The following is an 18,096-nucleotide window of genomic DNA, read 5'->3' on the forward strand; positions in this document are numbered from 1 at the left end:
GAGAGGAATTTTGAGTATGAATATTGGAACAAAAACAAATTGATCAAGAACGTGCTAGGTTTGTGTTGGGAGAACTTTTAAGGAAGAAGCCATGAACCTGGCCTCAAAGTTTAGTAGTTACAAAATAACTCTTGTCCCACAAACTTGCAGGAAAAAAATCATTATATAAATAAGAAAGAAAGGTGTTGCTCCACAAAGTCCACTTTGTAAGTTCCCAAACAATGGATAAAAGACTCCCCAGATGGTAGAATCCGCACTGTGAATAGATACGAGCAACAAGACTGTAAAAACAAGGAGCCTCTTCATGGCAGGTGCTTGGTCTACAAAGTTCCTGCTCTAGAAGATTACATCATTGCTATATGTTTTTTTTTTCTGTTTCCTAATTCCTAAATGGAGGAATTTTTTTTCTCTTTGTGTGTATAGACCATGTGCATGTGAAGGATGAGATAACGAGTATTTTAGATGATAGATGGCAATCTAGGAGTCATATATTGACCTAATGGAGAAGACTTCACTTCCCCTAAGATAAAGTGATATAGTAATCTGATGGCATTCTGAATCATCTCGTAGAAATGGATGAGTGGGTTCTATGAGGGGCAGTGAGAATTTGTGAGGATGTTTTGTTGACTAATGAGGAAGAGAGTATTAGAGATTGCAAATCATCCTCCAAACTGTGTGTTATATCTTCCCCCTCTATAATATAGAGATCATTCTGGGGTATGGTTTTGCAGTCAGGTAGTCAATTCCCAAACTCTTTTTGTCTAACTGAAGCTCAGTGAGTAGTTATGAACACTGGAATACAAGTAGATGATATTACATCTGGGCCAGGGAAGTTAAAACGTCATTCTCCAATTCCTTTCTTTCATTTCCTTTTCTCTTTGATGCTGTGGAACCCAAGGGAGTAGGAGATAGTGTGGCAATAATATAGAAAGTGCCTAAATTTCTGAATGGATCCACATTTTTATAGAAAGAAGGCCACATGATTAGAAAGTCAGCACTCAACTTTTGTATGAGAAAGAAAAATAAAATTGAAAGAAAAAAAAACTTCCATTGATCCATTGAAAGTTACAATGTTGTTGTAGAAGCTGGTTTGCCTAGAAAATATGATCAAGAACATAAGGAATGAGATGAATTATAAATAGCTCTGGTATCACTAGCTTTTAGTGGTAAGTCTTCTAAAGTCTGTAGTTAATATATATCAGTCTCCAAAGAATTTATCACCATAAATATTTTAATTGATACACAGCTCTTATGTGTCTTTTCTGGATGATAGAATAATATATGTCAATTTCCTACTTAGTATTTCCTCTTAGATGATCCATGGACTCAAATTGGTTTCCAAATCCATGAATTCCATCAGGTAAATCTCTCATAAAAATGTCCTCCTAAAATAACAATACTAGCATCATATGAGTTGTAGCAATTGTGTCTCTGATAGTTTTATGTAGAATAATACATTTAATGTGTATATATTTAATCTTATCAAATAAGTTGCAAGTTATCTTCATTTTATAAAATGTCATTTATTCACTGCATTTAACGGCCAAGATTCTAACCCCCAGAATCCAATACCAAGGCCTTATTCTCAAATAGAACACTTCCAGCTTTCATTACATCTTACCTCATTTTCTGCAGTATTTCTTTAACTGCCTTCTTTCTCAAGCATGGACAGTGTCCAAACATGTATACCTCTTAAACAATATGTGTACCAAACCATATTGATGTACTTTCTAAAATCATGCCATGCCTTCATATTTCTTTATTTAGAGATTTTGTTCTCTTTTCAGAGTCAGTGTGACCCATTGTGCTTTGGGCTTTTGTCTCAATTCAACTTCATCTCTGGCCATACTTTTCTTCTTGTGCCTTGCCCAGGTGACAATGAACCCATTGAGGGCCATCTTTGACAGAAATGTCTGTCCTGATCTCATAGCATGATGTATTCATGGAGGCATATTAAACTACTAAAATAAATAGAACCAAAGTACATTGGAGTGATTTGAATATAATAGAAGTTTTTCTTTTTTTATATAATAATACAGGGTGGAAGTTACAGGACAGTGAAACAGAAGGGTGGAACCTTACTTACTCATAGTTATTCAGAGCTCAAGAATGATAATGTCTTTGCCATCAGTATATAGTTTCTAAGACTGCTGTCATAGTTCCCATTTCTGTTCATGTGAGATAGGACGATGTAGAGAGTCTAGGTCTAAGTGACTCTGTAGATTGATACAAATGACTTTGGCTCAGTTTCCTCTTGGAGGAACTTAATCACATGATTTTTATCACTTTTTAACAAGCTGAGGTTTATTGTCCCTAGCTGGGCAACTATACCCCAGGTAGAACTCCATTGCCATAGAAGAAAAAAAGATAGATAAGGATGGAAAGTTTTGCCACACATGGTTAGCTCTTGCTTGTCCTTGAGGACACAGATCATAATCATCTGCCCTGAAATGTCTTTCCTGACCCACTAATTGTGATGAAGCATCCCTTTTATGGCCTTTCATGGCCAATTGCCTATTTCCAATTAGATGGTGAGATTTTTGAGGGGAAGGACGTATTTATCAATCTTAATGTTCCCAACATCCAGCACCTTGTTTGGCATATATGCAGTAGTTCTGAAGAACATAAACTGAATTGAACTGAAGTGAAATGATATGGAGTGGATCAAAAAAAGGAAAGAAACAAAACCCAGAAAACCATAAACAAACAAAACCTAGGAAAACCTCCACATTCCCTCTTTGTACAGAAACCAAATGAAAGAAAAGCTACATAAAATACTTGAGAACAACTAATTAAGTTTATGTCTGAATAAAAGATTTTTTACTTGGAGCTCATAAATAGAGGTAAGCATGTGAGATGAGAAACAAAAGGTGAAAGCAAAGATGAAACTAAGTGACAAAAGAGATCTAAGGAGGATTTCACCTGTATTTTAAGAAGGAAATCCTGGCTTTCACAAGAGGTATCATAGGATATAGAAAATAAATAGCTTGCTCTATAATTGTTCCCAAGTGTCTAGACTTGGATTCATTTGTTTCATACTAAGCATAAATAACTCATGCCCTTGGGTATTCAAGGTTAATGATGTCCAATTTTTGGTTTTCTCAATTGTCAAAGAAGTATACTTCCTAAAATAGCTGAGCAGGTATATAATTAAGCAGGCATATTATATTACAGGAATCAGGGTATTTTGAGTGACTTTGAGTATTTGAATGTGTTCCAATTCTCAAAAGGTTATTTCTCAGAAAGGTTTTATTTCTTCTTGCATTCTTAAGCTAATAGTGATTATATTTTTGAAGAGAAAATAAATTTAATTTCTGTATTCCTTTGTTAGTAAAAATGTGTTATAAATCATACAAATAATGTTTACCTGTGCTCCACTGAAGCCCTTCTTCTCATTTGTCCAAAATAAGCAATTGCACTTTTTCCAGACTTTTTGTATCACAAAAATGAAAATCCTCCTTGATACTGTTTCAGTAGTGACTTCTTTCACCTTCACTCTAGTCTCTTAAGATAAAAGCCTCAGACAATTACAATTTTTATATGTTTTTAGTTGTTGATAGACCTTTATTTTATTTATTTATATGTGGTGCTGAGAATTGAACCCCGTGCCTCACACATGCCAGGCAAATGCGCTACCGCTGAGCCACAGCCCCAGTCCCAGACAATTACAAAATTTTGAGGAAGCAGAAAAGGGCATTTGACTCTAGAACATCATCTTCTTTTAATTTTTTTTCTAGTATCACAGTATTCAAGAGCAGAAACTTTTATATCTTTTTTTTATTTCCCAATTCCCTGGATTAAACTCAAGACCTTGTGCCCATTAGGCAAGCACTCTACCACTGATCCATATCCTCAGCAAGTATAGAAACTTTACAAGGCATTAAGGGAATCTGTGAATGTCAGTTATTGAGGAAAAAAGAAGCCCCTGGAATAGTGCAGTACTCCACATCTATTTTTCTTTTTTCCCCCAGTGATCTTTGGACCTGTGTACATACTCTATGAACCTGAGTTATGAACAGTACTGTGTTATCCCACATAACCTTGTATCTATATTAAAATATATCTTAACATAAATTGTTGGGATTTTCTTGGAACCCATTTGGAGAATGCAATTGTCCCAGTCAGATCATGTTTCTGTCTCATGACAATCACTAATGATCAGGAAGACAGGGTCACATTCTACAAAGATGGCGGCCTTCATGCAAGAAAAATTCTTAGAAAAAGTATATCATGAGCTACTGATGTTTCCATAAGAAAAATAGTTGTATTCAGTCCCAAAGGACAAACATGAGGGTTGGGCATCTGAGTCTCTTGGTAGAAGAATACATTACTTACCTTCAGAGATTTTGCTTTTTATTAAGATTAGAGTCTCAGAGATGTATGAACTGAGGGTGGTAAAAGAAAAAGGACTGACCTATACAATTGGTAATACAATGGGAAATGAGACATACAGAGTGAAAAAAAAATTGTTCTTTCTACTTGTTTAAAAATGTGCCTTTCTCCTCCACACTACCTCTTTTTAAATTATTATTATTATTATTATTATTATTATTATTATTTATTATTTTATACTTGGCAAACCTTACTGGGAATGAGTTGTTGTCAACACAGCAAAGCCAAGTTTCTAATTAGCTGTCTACATTTTCAGGGAAATGAGTGAAAGAATTTGATGAGTAATAATTAGTGAAAGGTTAAATTAAGCTATGTTTGTTTTTTTTTTTTTTTTTGGTTGTGAAAAAGATTTTTACTTGTTTGAAAAGATGTTATTAATTGCTTTTCTGAAGGATAATTAACTTCCTTCAAATAACAAATCCTCAAATCAATTGGACTAAGCAATAATAATATTCTTAGGAGGATATATATGTATGCATGCATAGATATATATATAAATATATATTTTATAGATATAGAAATATTTTGACAAAAATATAAATATAAATATTCTTATAAATATGTAAATACATAAAAATATTTTTATAAATATATATATAAAGTTTTTAAAAACTTTATAAACTATTTGGAATTAAACCTCAAAAATTTATTACAATTGTCTATCAGAGTATATAGGCTCTGACTAATTCAAATAGTTCCCAATTTTTAAAAAATTTTGAGATGTTTATTAAGATATAAGTTACATACCATAAAACTCACAACCATGTAAATGGACATCTCAACATGATTTGTTATTTATTATATTCATGATTTGTTATTTATTATATTCATGATTTGTTATTTATTATATTCATGATTTGTTATTTATTATATTCATGTTATTTATTATATTCATATTCATGGAACCATCCCCCATGTTATAATTTTGGAACATTTTCATAATCCTCAAAAGAAACCCCATAATGATTAATAGTGGTCTGTCTCTGATCACCTCCATATCCCTGTACTCAGTTCAAGACAACAACTAATCTACATTAGTTTTCTATAGACTTGCTTATTCTGAACATTTTATGTAAATGGGATTAAAGAATAAATAGTCTTTTGTGACTAGCTTATTTTACTTGGTATAACATTTTTAGGATTCTTGCAAGTTGTAACATGTACCAAGAATGTATTCTTGTTGCGGAGTAATTTCCATTATAAAGAGATACCACATTTGTTGATGCATTTATCATTTGAAGGATATATGACTATTTCCAATGGTTGACTATTATTCAAAACACTGCTATGAATATTAGTGCCCACGTTTTTTGAGTGGACATAAGTTTTCAATTTTCTTGGATTCGATTAGATCAGATACTTGCAGTAAGATGACAAGGTAATATGGTAACCCAGGCAGGTACATCCTTTCGGGTTTGGCCTTGCATTTCTGATAGTGAATTATGTTGAACAATCTTTTATGTGTTTTTTTTTGTCACTTGTATAAATGCTTGGAAAAATCTCTATTCAGATTCTTAGCCCACTTTTAAATGGGTTACTGCCTCTTGTTTTATTTTAATATTTATTGTTTAGTTACAGGAAAACACAAAATCTTTATTTTCTATTTTTATTTGATGCTAAGGATCGAACCCAGTGCCTCACACAGGTAGGCAAGTGTTCTACCTCTGAGCCATGACCCTTGCCTTTACTGCCTCTTTATTGAAGAATTGCAAAGTTTCCTTATGTATTGTGTATACAAATTCTTTATTAGATATATGTTTTGGAAACATTTTCTCTCATTTGGTGGATTGTCTTTCCAAATGGTATTATTGATGCTTGTCAATAATTGTTTCAATGAAGCCCAATTGATCTACTTTTTTTCTTTTGTCATTTATAATTTTGGTGTCAAATTTTAGAAACTACTTCCTAGAAGATAAAAAAAAATTATGCCTACATTTTCTAGAAAAGGTTTATAGCTTTAGCTTTAATATTTGATTAGTTGATCAATTTTGAGTTGCTTTTTGTATATAGTATGAGTTAGGGGATTCAACTTATTTATTTAGCATGTGAAAATACAGTTGTGCCAAAGCCTTATTTTGAAAGAATATTTTTGTATTAGTTAAGATAATTATGAATGAAAAATTAGAAAAAAATATTGATAAAGTTGATACTTCAAAAATATTTAAAATATTTAGTAAAATGTCACTGGACTCTTGACTGGCAATCCTCTCTATGAAAAGAAAATGATTGTAGAAAACTAAGTGTAAATTCTTTTGTAAAAACAAAAAATATCCTCATTCAGATGATCATTGGCAGAGCTAGCTGGTTCCAACTCCTGTGTTTCATGGTCCAGAAAGGAATAACTCCTTGAGTGTTTCTAAGGAATGGCTCAAATTATAAGTTTTAGGAATATTGGAAAATTTTAAATTATTTTATACCACTATATTTCATAATCTATAATAATGTCTGACACACAGGAGATGCTCAATAGAAATTTTTCACTGAATGTTGATGAATATAATTTATTTAGAAATAATGGAAATGATCCCCCTGCTATAATTTGTGAATGGGCAGGAAGAGAAGGAAACAGAATTTTCAACCACTTAATAACTGTTTTGAAAATGGGAAATCTATATAATATGCCTTTGTTGAGTTACAATCTAAAACCTCCCAGGAACAAACACAGAACCACTAACCATAAAAGATAATCCATAAATATTGTTAAGGAAATATTGCCAGTAATTCATTTCCAGAGAAAAAATATATGGCATTTTTCAGAAGTTTCATTTATATATATCTCCAAAATCCAATTCAATGCACAATTCCTTTGTATCATTTTTATACTTACAGGTTTCTGATATAGAAGAAAACCATCGAGGCAATACTTATTCCAGAACAAAGTTTTCTTACTACTACTTCTAGTCTGGAGATCCAACTAGCACCTCTCCAGATATGTCTATTGCAGGAGTCGTTGTACTATTAGAATAGAAATTAGTTGATTATGATTATTCTTCATTAGGAACTGACAGCTGGCATCTTTCCTTGAAGCAATTACAGCATGGTTCTTGAAAAACACAAGGCTTTTACATCCTTATGATCTAAATGAAGAATAATATTAGGAAACTGCATCTTAATATTAGAAGTCTAGAGAATGAATTAAGCTATGCTTCCTCATTTCCTATAAATTCTCCAACTTTTGCTCTTATTTGACTTGAGAATATCTATTCCATATTTTTACTTCATTTTGAGAGTGCTTAAAATTTTTAGTAAGTTTTGCATAGTGAAAAGAGTTCTGATCCTATAATACAAAATATAGGGAAAATTAGTGGAGTAAAAGGAGATCAAAAGGGAGGGAGGAGAGATGGGATAGGAAGAAAATGAGGAATGAATTTAAGAAAATTACATTGTATGCACATGTAAATATACCACAGTAAATTCCTTATGTATCTGTAAGAAGCACAAACCAAAAATAATAAATAAATAAGCAAAATGAAGATTAGAAGAGAAAGGTGAATTTAGGAAGGAAAGGGGAAAGGGATAATGAAAGACTAAATCAAATTTGATGCCTGTATGATTTTGTCAAAGTGAAAAAAACTACTATGTATTACTATGATTATCTAGTTTAAAAAAAAATCTGATCTGAACACGAAAAAACCTAGGTCCAAAATTTGTTCTCTTAGTAGTTAGTTGAATGATTTAGAAAATTTAATGTTCTCATTTGAAAAGGAATGTTGAAGCTTAACAACTTGCATGAACAATCTTGAGAAAACATGAATCTGCCTCATACCACCTAATCAGTAGAAGATATAGACACACAAACTAGAGGATTCTGTAGATAGATGGGATTCTGCAGCGACTGGAAAAGCCTTCAAATGGTCTAAATTTTAAATTCTTATTCAACAGTTTCTTGCCATCAACCTTTTAAGTTTGTTTTTACTCTGACAATTAACAAGTCTATTTTTGAAAAATGCTTTCCTTCAAATCCTTTCCACAGTATCAATTCCAAAGACACAGTCTCTCTCTGGAGTCTAAGAGAAATGAAAGACAGAAATATTTATACAGCAAAGAATTGTTCTTGGTTGCTATTCTCATTGCAAATGAAATGAAGACTCAACTGAATCTTTTGAGTTCTGAAAGTTTTCAAATATTCAAAGTAATTAAGAAATTTTGTCAAGTGTAGTTTATTAATTTCTCTGATGTTTCTCTCTCATTACTAATTGGATGGCCTTGGCCAGTTACTTAAATTTTAGCTACCCAAAATGTAAATTGGGGGTGATAACAATATCTACCTCCTAAAGCATTTGCAAGGGTAATATTTAAATACTAAGCACAGGATTGTATTGAACAGAATCCATATATTTTCATCCCAGAATATTATTTTTTTTGTTTATAGTGGTTAGAAGATTAACGGCATACATGACCTTCCCTGCCATTTATGCTGTATTCTGAAATTCCACACCAGTCCTGAAAATAGTCACCTCCCTCTGGATTTCTTCCATTGGAATAGCAAAGATGCTGCAGTAACTTTACCTTAGCCAAACAGAGGGGGGAACAAATGCCTGCCTGGTGAAACATGGAGGCTATTTCAGTTTCCAAGCAAAGCAATATTGAACTACCAGAAATGAAACACTTTTTAGTAAGGTTTGGTGTGGGGCATGAGGATGGGAAGATGTCATAACTTAGAGAAAATGCAAAGATGTCCAATGAGTTGAGCTATAAAATTTGTTTTCTTAAATATCATTTTAACAAGAAGATTAATCATTTTTTTCTGTGATATTTCTGGCTTTATTCTCTTGTGTTTTGGCTTCCTGAAGATGACTTTCATCACAGAATTTTATCTAAAATGACAGATTACAGCTACAAATTTTCTAACTTTACATTCTTTGTAGCAACAATGTAGTTTTCTACAACCATCAAATTTCTGAGTTTCACTTTGAATGGGCCAAGATAGATCAATAACCATGATAAGAGCAAGGTCATTGTCGAAGTCTTGAGCCATTGCTCATCCTTGAACCCATGACTGTGGCAGTAAGGATATGATTAAGCCTGCTTCTCACATCCATCAGCATGTACTTGCGGAGCTACAGGTAGAGCCAACATTTATCCCATCCAAATCACACAACTGCCACACAGAAAGAAAAAAAAAATTGAATTCCCTAAGGACAAATCTAGGTTTTGCTAAAAAAGGATAAAGTGAAGGAAATAATGTCTGAGGAGACAACAACTAACCAATGATTACTTAAAACCTAATCAAAAAGTCACTTTTTGTGTAGCTGGTATAATACAATCTCTTTTCTTGCACAAAGAGCAAATATGGAAAGAATACATTTACATATATTGAGTGTGTCATGTGTTCTATTACCAGTCATGTTCAAAATATCTTATGGAAGTCTTGAGATATCTTTGGTGTGGCAGTGAGGTTTACATTTCCTCATTTTATGGATCACAGAATGTTGGCTAGGGAACTTGAGACTTGCTCTCTGAACAGATTTTAGGTCCAGCAAAATAACCTATCAAACTACAGGCCGATAATTCAAATCCACTTGTGTTGAACCCTAAATCTTGTGCTCTCTTTCCACCACATTGCACTGTTCCTTCTTGATTTTACAAAAGCAGTATTTTCAAAGAGAATATTTGGAGCAGTAAACAACATAGTGAAGACCCTTTTCTGAATGCAGAGTTAGGAATCAACTTATAGTTTAGGCTATTGAGCACCCAGAAAATTAATAATAGTAAAAATATAAACTTCTTCAAAGAAGCTTTCTAATATATATTCAAATTTAAGTGATTTGCACTTTGGATCTATATACTTCACTGTTAGAGGATAAAAATTTTAGGATTAAAAGATGTGAATATAAGGACATTAATTACAATGTGGTTTTGAAGTAAGAAATAAGAAAAAATGCTCCAAGTGGAGATATAATCAAATAACTAACTTTGAATCTATATAACACTCTTGAAAACCTGAAAAGCCCACATCTGGTCAAAATTTATGGCTGTCTGTGACAAAATTTTAAAAAGTATTGTAGAAGTAAAAGTTTGGCTTTATATAATATGACCTCTATTTTTTTAAGTGAGCATTCACTCATGTACTTAAGACTATAGTACTTAATATGATATCAGTGAATGAAATAGTTTTTGTTAGCTTACATTCTAGTAAGAAAATTCTAATAATAATATAATCATTAACAATATTAAAAGTACACTGGAAAATAAGGAGAAAACTTTAAAGGAAAGCAGAAGAAATCAGAACTGCAAGAAGATGGTAGGAGACAGACTCATAATTAAAGAGGGTATAGAGATGGGTCTCATCCTGATAACCATGTTTGAAACTTAAAGAAGAAAATTAGCCAAGTGGAGCCAGTCATGGTGGTGCACACCTGTGATCCCAGAGACCCTGGAACTAAAACAGGAGGATCTCGAATTCAAAGCCAGCCTAGCAACTTGGTGAGGCTCTAACCAACTTGGCAAGACCTGTCTCCAAATGAAAACCCAAAGGGCTGGGAATGTGGATCAGTAGTAAAGAATCCCAGATTTCAATCCTTGGTTACTCCCAATCCCCAAAAAAATTATTGGGTAAGGGAGGAGATAGGTAAAAAAAGAAAGGTAGAAGAAAGCAAAGGGGTAGGGGAAGAAGTAAAGGAAGAAAACACATCCAACTAAATCCAGGGAGGAGATAGGAAATAGGATCTGATTTGCATTTCATAAGGATCACCCGGACTTGGGTAGGGGAGGAACACAGCAATGCAGTGCCATAGATGCATCACTTCTTTCCAGGTGCCAGATAATGACACCTTGAAATAAATGCGGATGTCACATAGTGCTAATGGATAGGAGTGAAAGAAATTGAATTCTTATTTTTTGAAATGCTTTTAGTTTATCTTGGCTCCAAAAGTTGTTGTTGGTTGAGTGTAGAAGTCCAGCTATATAAGTTTTTCCTCTAGTACATTGAAGGAGCCAGTCCATTTACTTCCAGTTCTTAGTTGTTTTTATAGATCAAGTATGTTAATAGTTTTCTAATTTATTATGGCTCTAATGTCTTCTGCTAATCTTTGTCAACCTTTAAAAATGTTTATCCTTGGAAAAGCTGGCTTGAATTACCTGATTCTTACCAGTAGAAATAATTTTCTCCTAAAATCAGAAAAATTAATAAAATTAATTTGAAGAAACTAAATTATAAAGTCCCTAGATTATACTGTCAAAAAATATCAATCTGAATATGTTTACTTTGCTGATGTGATACAGTAATTTAGCATGATGAAAATAATAGAGAAATTTAGACTTAGAAATTATTAGCATAGATATATCATGGACAAATATATTAGCTGCAAGTGATAAAGGAATGATTACAGCATGAAAAAATATTGTGTTTAATAAGATTTTCAAAACATCACACTTAAAGAATGACAAAACACTTAGGGAGTAAAGAAGATTATTTTATGAACTATCTTTGAGTCAGAGGGAGAACCACAGGATTTCAAGTTCGAGAAACTAAGATACACATGTGTTTCAATGAAAAGAATGCAGAAAATACGGCAAAGTATTCAAACATGTCAAAAAGGACATGTTCTCAAGCACTTCAATTTCTACAATTCCAGTGTCCTTAGTTGATTTTCTATAATTGAAGAGGGAGTATATTTCTAGGACCAGACATTTAAAAATGGATTAAGGGATAAGAATGTAATAAGTAAGCAAGAAAACAAATGCAAATGCAGACGTTCTGATTGCTAACAGAAGGTAAACTATTCTTTAGTCATTCAGTAATGTAGCTGGTTTTCAGGGGAGTTAGGATGGAACAGAATTGACATTTCTTGAATATCTACAACAAATAGGCCCTATGCTGAAGACTTAATGGACTTTGTGTCACAGAAACTCATCAAAGCAATCATTGGTATCCTCATTTTACAGAAGAAGAAAGTGTGTTTTAGGAATCTTATATATTCCTCCAGTCACACATCCAGAAAGAGACTGAGTAAGGATTAAAATACACTCTGTGGCCCAAGGTCTGCCCTCTTGCAACAACACAATGATGCAATTTATGTACTCACTGAGAGATGTAAGTTTATGGTGGAAAGAAGGTATGAACATCAATGGAAAGGAAGAGAATACATAGGAAAACAAGAATATTTAGAGTCAATAGATCAATGTCCCACTTAAGTGATTTTAGAGAACCTGCCATTGTTTCTATTGGATTGTTTAATTTTTTTTTTTTAAATTTTTTATTGATTATTTAAAGCATTACATAGCTCATGATATATCATCTTTCATACATTAGACTCAAATTGTGTTTTGAACTCCCATTTTCACCCCAAATATAGATTGCAGAATCACATCTGTTACATATTCACATTTTTACATAATGCCATATTAGTGTCTGTTGTATTCTGCTACCTTTCCTAACCCCTACTATCCCCCCTCCCCTCCCCTCCCCTCCCATCTTCCCTCTCTATCTCCCCTGCTGTTGTTCAATTCTCTCCCTTTTTTTTCCCTCCCCCTTGCCCCTCATAGCCTCAGCCCTAAAATACAAATGCCAAATGTCTGCTTTGATATAAAGAGAACAACTAAGAACAGAACAGGAAGGAAGAGCATGTGGAAAAGACTACAGTAAACAAAGACGAATGGGGGGAGAGAAACGGAGAGAGAAGGGAAAGCATATGGAAATGGTAGGAGACCTTCAAGGATACATAAAATTGTTTAATTTTTCACAATTATGTTAGAGGGGAGAATGCAGAAATGTGATTGAGACTACAGATTGGTGGACTGCAAATAATTTGAAGACTGTTTAGGGCATAAATCCAGAAGTCTGAACAGATGTATGGAAAGACTGCTATTATACTTCAGAGGCCCAGAGAAGAGAATATAAAATAATCATTTACTGGAACCAGGCATCAGAGCCATAAGACTTTGACCATTAGTGGTTGGTAGGGTAAATTCTTAAATATGAAATTGCTGAGTCAGACTGCATTGCATATATAAGATGTTATACATATTACCAAATTTGCATATCAACTGTCAATTGGGGTACTCAAAAGCTATATTCTACAAGGAAAACTAAAATGATTAAAGACATTATTGCTGAAACTATGAAAAAAATATTAAATTATTCTTTATTTGATATTTAATGTTGAAACTATGAAAAAATTATTAAGTTATTCTTTATTTGATGTTTTATATTTTCACAATTTTTGTTATGAACATTTAAAATATTATGATGATAAATAATATAATTTTTCTTTAAAGATAAGACAAGAACTTAAAAGTGTAATTTGACAAGTAAAAACAAGAAAGACATTTAGGTAAGTGAAAGTTTCTAAGACAGTGTTCCATCATCCATCATTAGATGATTGACCATGGAGCCCAGGTGATGGACTAGTAGGTCCATGGAAATAGATGAATTCAAAAGGAACACATAAGAGAGTAGATAAGAAATGGAAGCAAAGAGAATGAGGAGATGGCTTGAAGTCATGATGATACTGGAAAAGAGGATGAGAAGAAGGAGAAGGAGAAGAAGCAGCAAAGAAAATCAGGAATTTATAGGAGACAACAGATTCAAATCCTGAGATCTTTGACAAATAATGGTTTGTAGAGATAGCATGAACATAAAACATCACCATGAATATTTTAAAGAAAGTCAGATATCTGGGTACCAACCTACACTTTTTGAATCATTTCTATCAAGTTTCTGTGCAGTCTTTAACTGAACGTTTTATATAATTTCATTTTTATTAGTATACAAGTTGCAGGTCGTTTTTTTGTTGTTGTTGTTGTTGTTGCCCTAGAGGTTGAAAAATCACATTTATAACTAATCCAATTCCATATAAATAACACTATCCTACTTCTGAGATACAAGTACCCTATAACAAAATAATTATAAATTTAATTGCTCTGTCCTTTCTATTATATCATTATTGTCATTCATTTCACTTATATTTAAGCATCAATAATAAAATACACACATGTATATATACACAAACATTTACTACATATACAAGTATATATAGTTGAAAACAAACATTGTTGCTATTACTATTTTGAGGAAATCATTCTCTGAGAATAATTATAAGGAATAATAATAAAGTTTAATTTACCTTTACTTTTCCTTTTTCTAATGCTATTCCTATAACTATTTTTTTCCATTGATTGGAATTAAATCCAGGGTTGCTCTTTCACTGAGCTACAATCACTAGTTACTTTTTTCTTTTCTTTCTTTCTTTCTTTTTTTTTTTTTTTTTTGACACAGGGTATCACTAATCTGCCCAGGCTGATCCTGGACTTGTATCCCATTGGCTCAGCCTCTTAAGTCCTGGGATTATCAGCTTCTTTATTTATATAAATTCTATTTTTTTCTGACCTCTATCATGTTTCTTATCTCTAAAGATTTTTTTTAAACATTTCTTACAAAACAGGTATAATGGTGATAAATTTCTTCAACCTTTGTTTTTCTTAGAGAGTCTTTATTTCCCTTTAATTTTTGAAGGAAGACTTTACAAGATACAAAATCTGAGGTTGGTAGTGTCTTTCTTTCAACACTTTAATTATTTTATTCTTCTTTGTTTTTTTGCATGGTTTCTAGGGAGAAGTCAGATGTGATTCTCATCCTTGTTCCTCTATAGATAGTGTTTTTTTTTTTCCCTATGTGATCTTTCAGGATATATTTTCTTTAATTTTAATTTTTCTGTACTTTGAAATGATATACCTAAATGTGATTTTTGTTTTGCTTCTGATTTCTCCTGCTTTGTTTTTCTGAGCTTTATGGGTCTGTGGTTAGATATTTGGCATTGATGTGAAGAAATTCTCACTAGCTATTGTTTCAAATATTTATTAAATTCTTTTCTGTCCTCTCTTACTGTTATTTAACATTATATATATGTTAGACCTTTTATCTAACCTTGGATTCCACCACGCGACCAACATGCTGGTTTCATTAAAGAAGTTCGTAGCATAGAAGTTAACTAGTAAGATCGAAATAAACACACAGACTGAATTACCTTTTTCTATGACCAGGTCGGAGAGACGGCTCTCCCCTCTGGCTCTCACCTGGAACCATTGCGGGGGGGGGGGGGGGGGGCAGCAAGGCTTACTCAGGACTAGCAGGAGAGAGAGAGAGCACGCCAGGGAGTGGCCTTTTATTGGGGAACAAGAAATTCAGGGGAAAATTCCATCCAACGAAGGTCGAGAGGGGCAGCACTCCAAGGTCAGGGTCAGTGATTGGTCTCAGGGTCAATGGTCAGTCACACCCCCACATGGACAGGCTCTCGCACCTGGAGAAGGTGGGGATAGCTCTGACACAGTTTGGCCAGAACGCCTCACACCCAATCAGGGAGGTGCCCAATCACGTGTGAGAATGGCTTCCCACACTTGGATATTCAGTTGTTTGGTCTTGTGCTTTTTCATTTTCAAGTTTCTACTGATATATTCTCAAATTCAGCCATGTCTAGTTTATTAATCAGCCTATCAAAAGCATTCTTCATTTCTGTTTAAGTGTTTTTTGCTCTCCCACTTCTTTTCATCCTCTTGCTTGGGATTTCCATCTCTCTGTCTACATTTCCCTTCTGTTCTTACATGCTGTATACTTTATTACAGACCTTAGCACATTAAGTCATAGTTGTTTTAAATTCCCAGTCTGATAATTCCAACATCCTCACCTTATCTGACTCTGGTTTGAAGTTCACTTTGTCTTTTCATAGTGTGCTTTTGCCTTTTATTATGTCCTGAAACTGATTCTTGATACCTGGTTAGTAACAGAAACTCCTATAAATCAGATTTCAGTAATGGTGGTGCAGAGTGAGGAGATGGAGGGTGTTCCACAGTCTTGTGCTTGTCTTAGGTTTTTAATAAGCATGTGCTTCTGGGCTGTGACCTTCACAAATGTCTCTTAGTACTCCTCCCCTTAGGTAGAAGAGGAAGACCAGAGTGGGCTGGAAATGGGTACTTCAACCTCTACCAGCCTGTTAGCCTCTGACAATAGTGCAGCATTTTCAGCACTGGATCAATGTCTCCTGAGCAGTCATTGTTAAGACAAATAGCATGTTGTAGCCTTTTTAAAAGAAAAAAAAAGAAATTCCATACCAGTGATGGAAACAGAAGATTTTTCTCTGATATTTACTGTGATCAACATCCTAGAAGTAAATCTCAAAATTGTGGGGGTCTCTGTTATGGTTTAAATGTGAGGTATCCTCCAAAAGTCATGTGTGACACAATGCAAGAAAACTTAGAGTTGAAATGACTCCATCTGCCAGAATTCTAAAGAGGCTGGAGAGTCAGCTGGCACGCATGGTTTGATGTTCAATTTGTCTAATCAGTGCATTGATACCCTAATAGGGATTAACTGGGTGTTAACATATGGTATTAGGATGTAACTGGAAGTGGTGGGTCAATGGGAGTCAATGGGGTTTATATTTGTTCTGGTGAAGAGAACTCTCTCTCTCTCTGCTTACTGAAGCCAAGTCCTAAGCCACTTTCCTCTGCTACACTCATCCATCATGATGTTTGCCTCAGTTTGGTCCCAAAGCAATGGAGCCAGGTGTCCATGGACAGAGACCTCTGAAACTGTGAGCACCAAAATAAACTTGTTCTCTTTTAAAAATATTCTTGTCAGGTCTTTTGACCACAGCAGCAAAAAAGCTGATTATCCCTCAAGATTTTAGCTCACAATTGTCAGCACTGAGCCTCAGAACTTTGTTCATTACAGTTCAGAGAAATCTCTCCTAACACTAGTTCCCAGGCTAGTTTCTACTAATGAGCCTCTGCTCCAGTAAGCACTGACGTCCTTCACCCGTGTAATGGTCTGTCTCTCCAATCTTAAGGACAACGGTCTGTTCTAGGTCCTCATTTCTTTTGTGGATTCTAGAATAATTGTTGATATTCAATTATTGTTGGGATGAAATGGCGGTTTCTAATATCATCTGAGGAGTAATCAATGGAACCTGATGTCATCTTAATGTACACTAGAATACAATGACAACTGATTTCATGATTAGATTGCTGAAATACAGCAGAAGTGGATGCCACTGAGTTCAGGGGTCTGAGAAGTGAGATTTTTAAGCAGAAGATCATGAATTGATGCATTTTATTTATATCTTTCATTGATGAAATACGGAGTGTGGTAAAACTTGAGAAAGAAAAACATAAAGAGCAATATTAAGGAAAATTTATTGGTAATACCAAAACTTTTATTGGAAGTAGCAGCAGATAATGAGAAGGCTGAGCACTTTTCCTAGCCACCCACCCAAGTAGAAAATACCCATTGTTCAGAGGTTAGTAATGATAGTATCTGAGCAGGTGTCTTATAGCTCAGTTCACAAAATATCAAAAGCTCAAAATGGTGCTTAAGAAACTTTTGAAGAAATGCAACCACTTTTTATTAAAAAGCAAGGATATAAAATCCACTGTGAAGGAGAATCGAGAATGAGATTCCCTAATAATTTCATGATTCATAAAAGTTTATTTTTTTCTTTGTAGGACTTTTAAAAACATATATTAGCTGCCACTCTAAATCATCTAAAGAGTAATTATGTGCTACAGTTAAATAGGTTCTATTTCTGCATAAAATCAATGCATTTATTTTAATTTCACTTTAAATTAAAGGAATTCCACTGAAATGCATAAAAACAAATTGCTAATAGTGTTATATGGATTTCATTTTTTATTGCAATCTATTTAGCAATTTGGAAAAAGTTGATTCTTAATTGCTTTAGGTAATTGTGCCTATCCTGATTACATTAG

The sequence above is a fragment of the Spermophilus citellus genome, assembly GCF_964194105.1.
Source record: "Spermophilus citellus genome assembly, chromosome: 8".
Classification (NCBI taxonomy): Eukaryota; Metazoa; Chordata; class Mammalia; order Rodentia; family Sciuridae; genus Spermophilus; species Spermophilus citellus.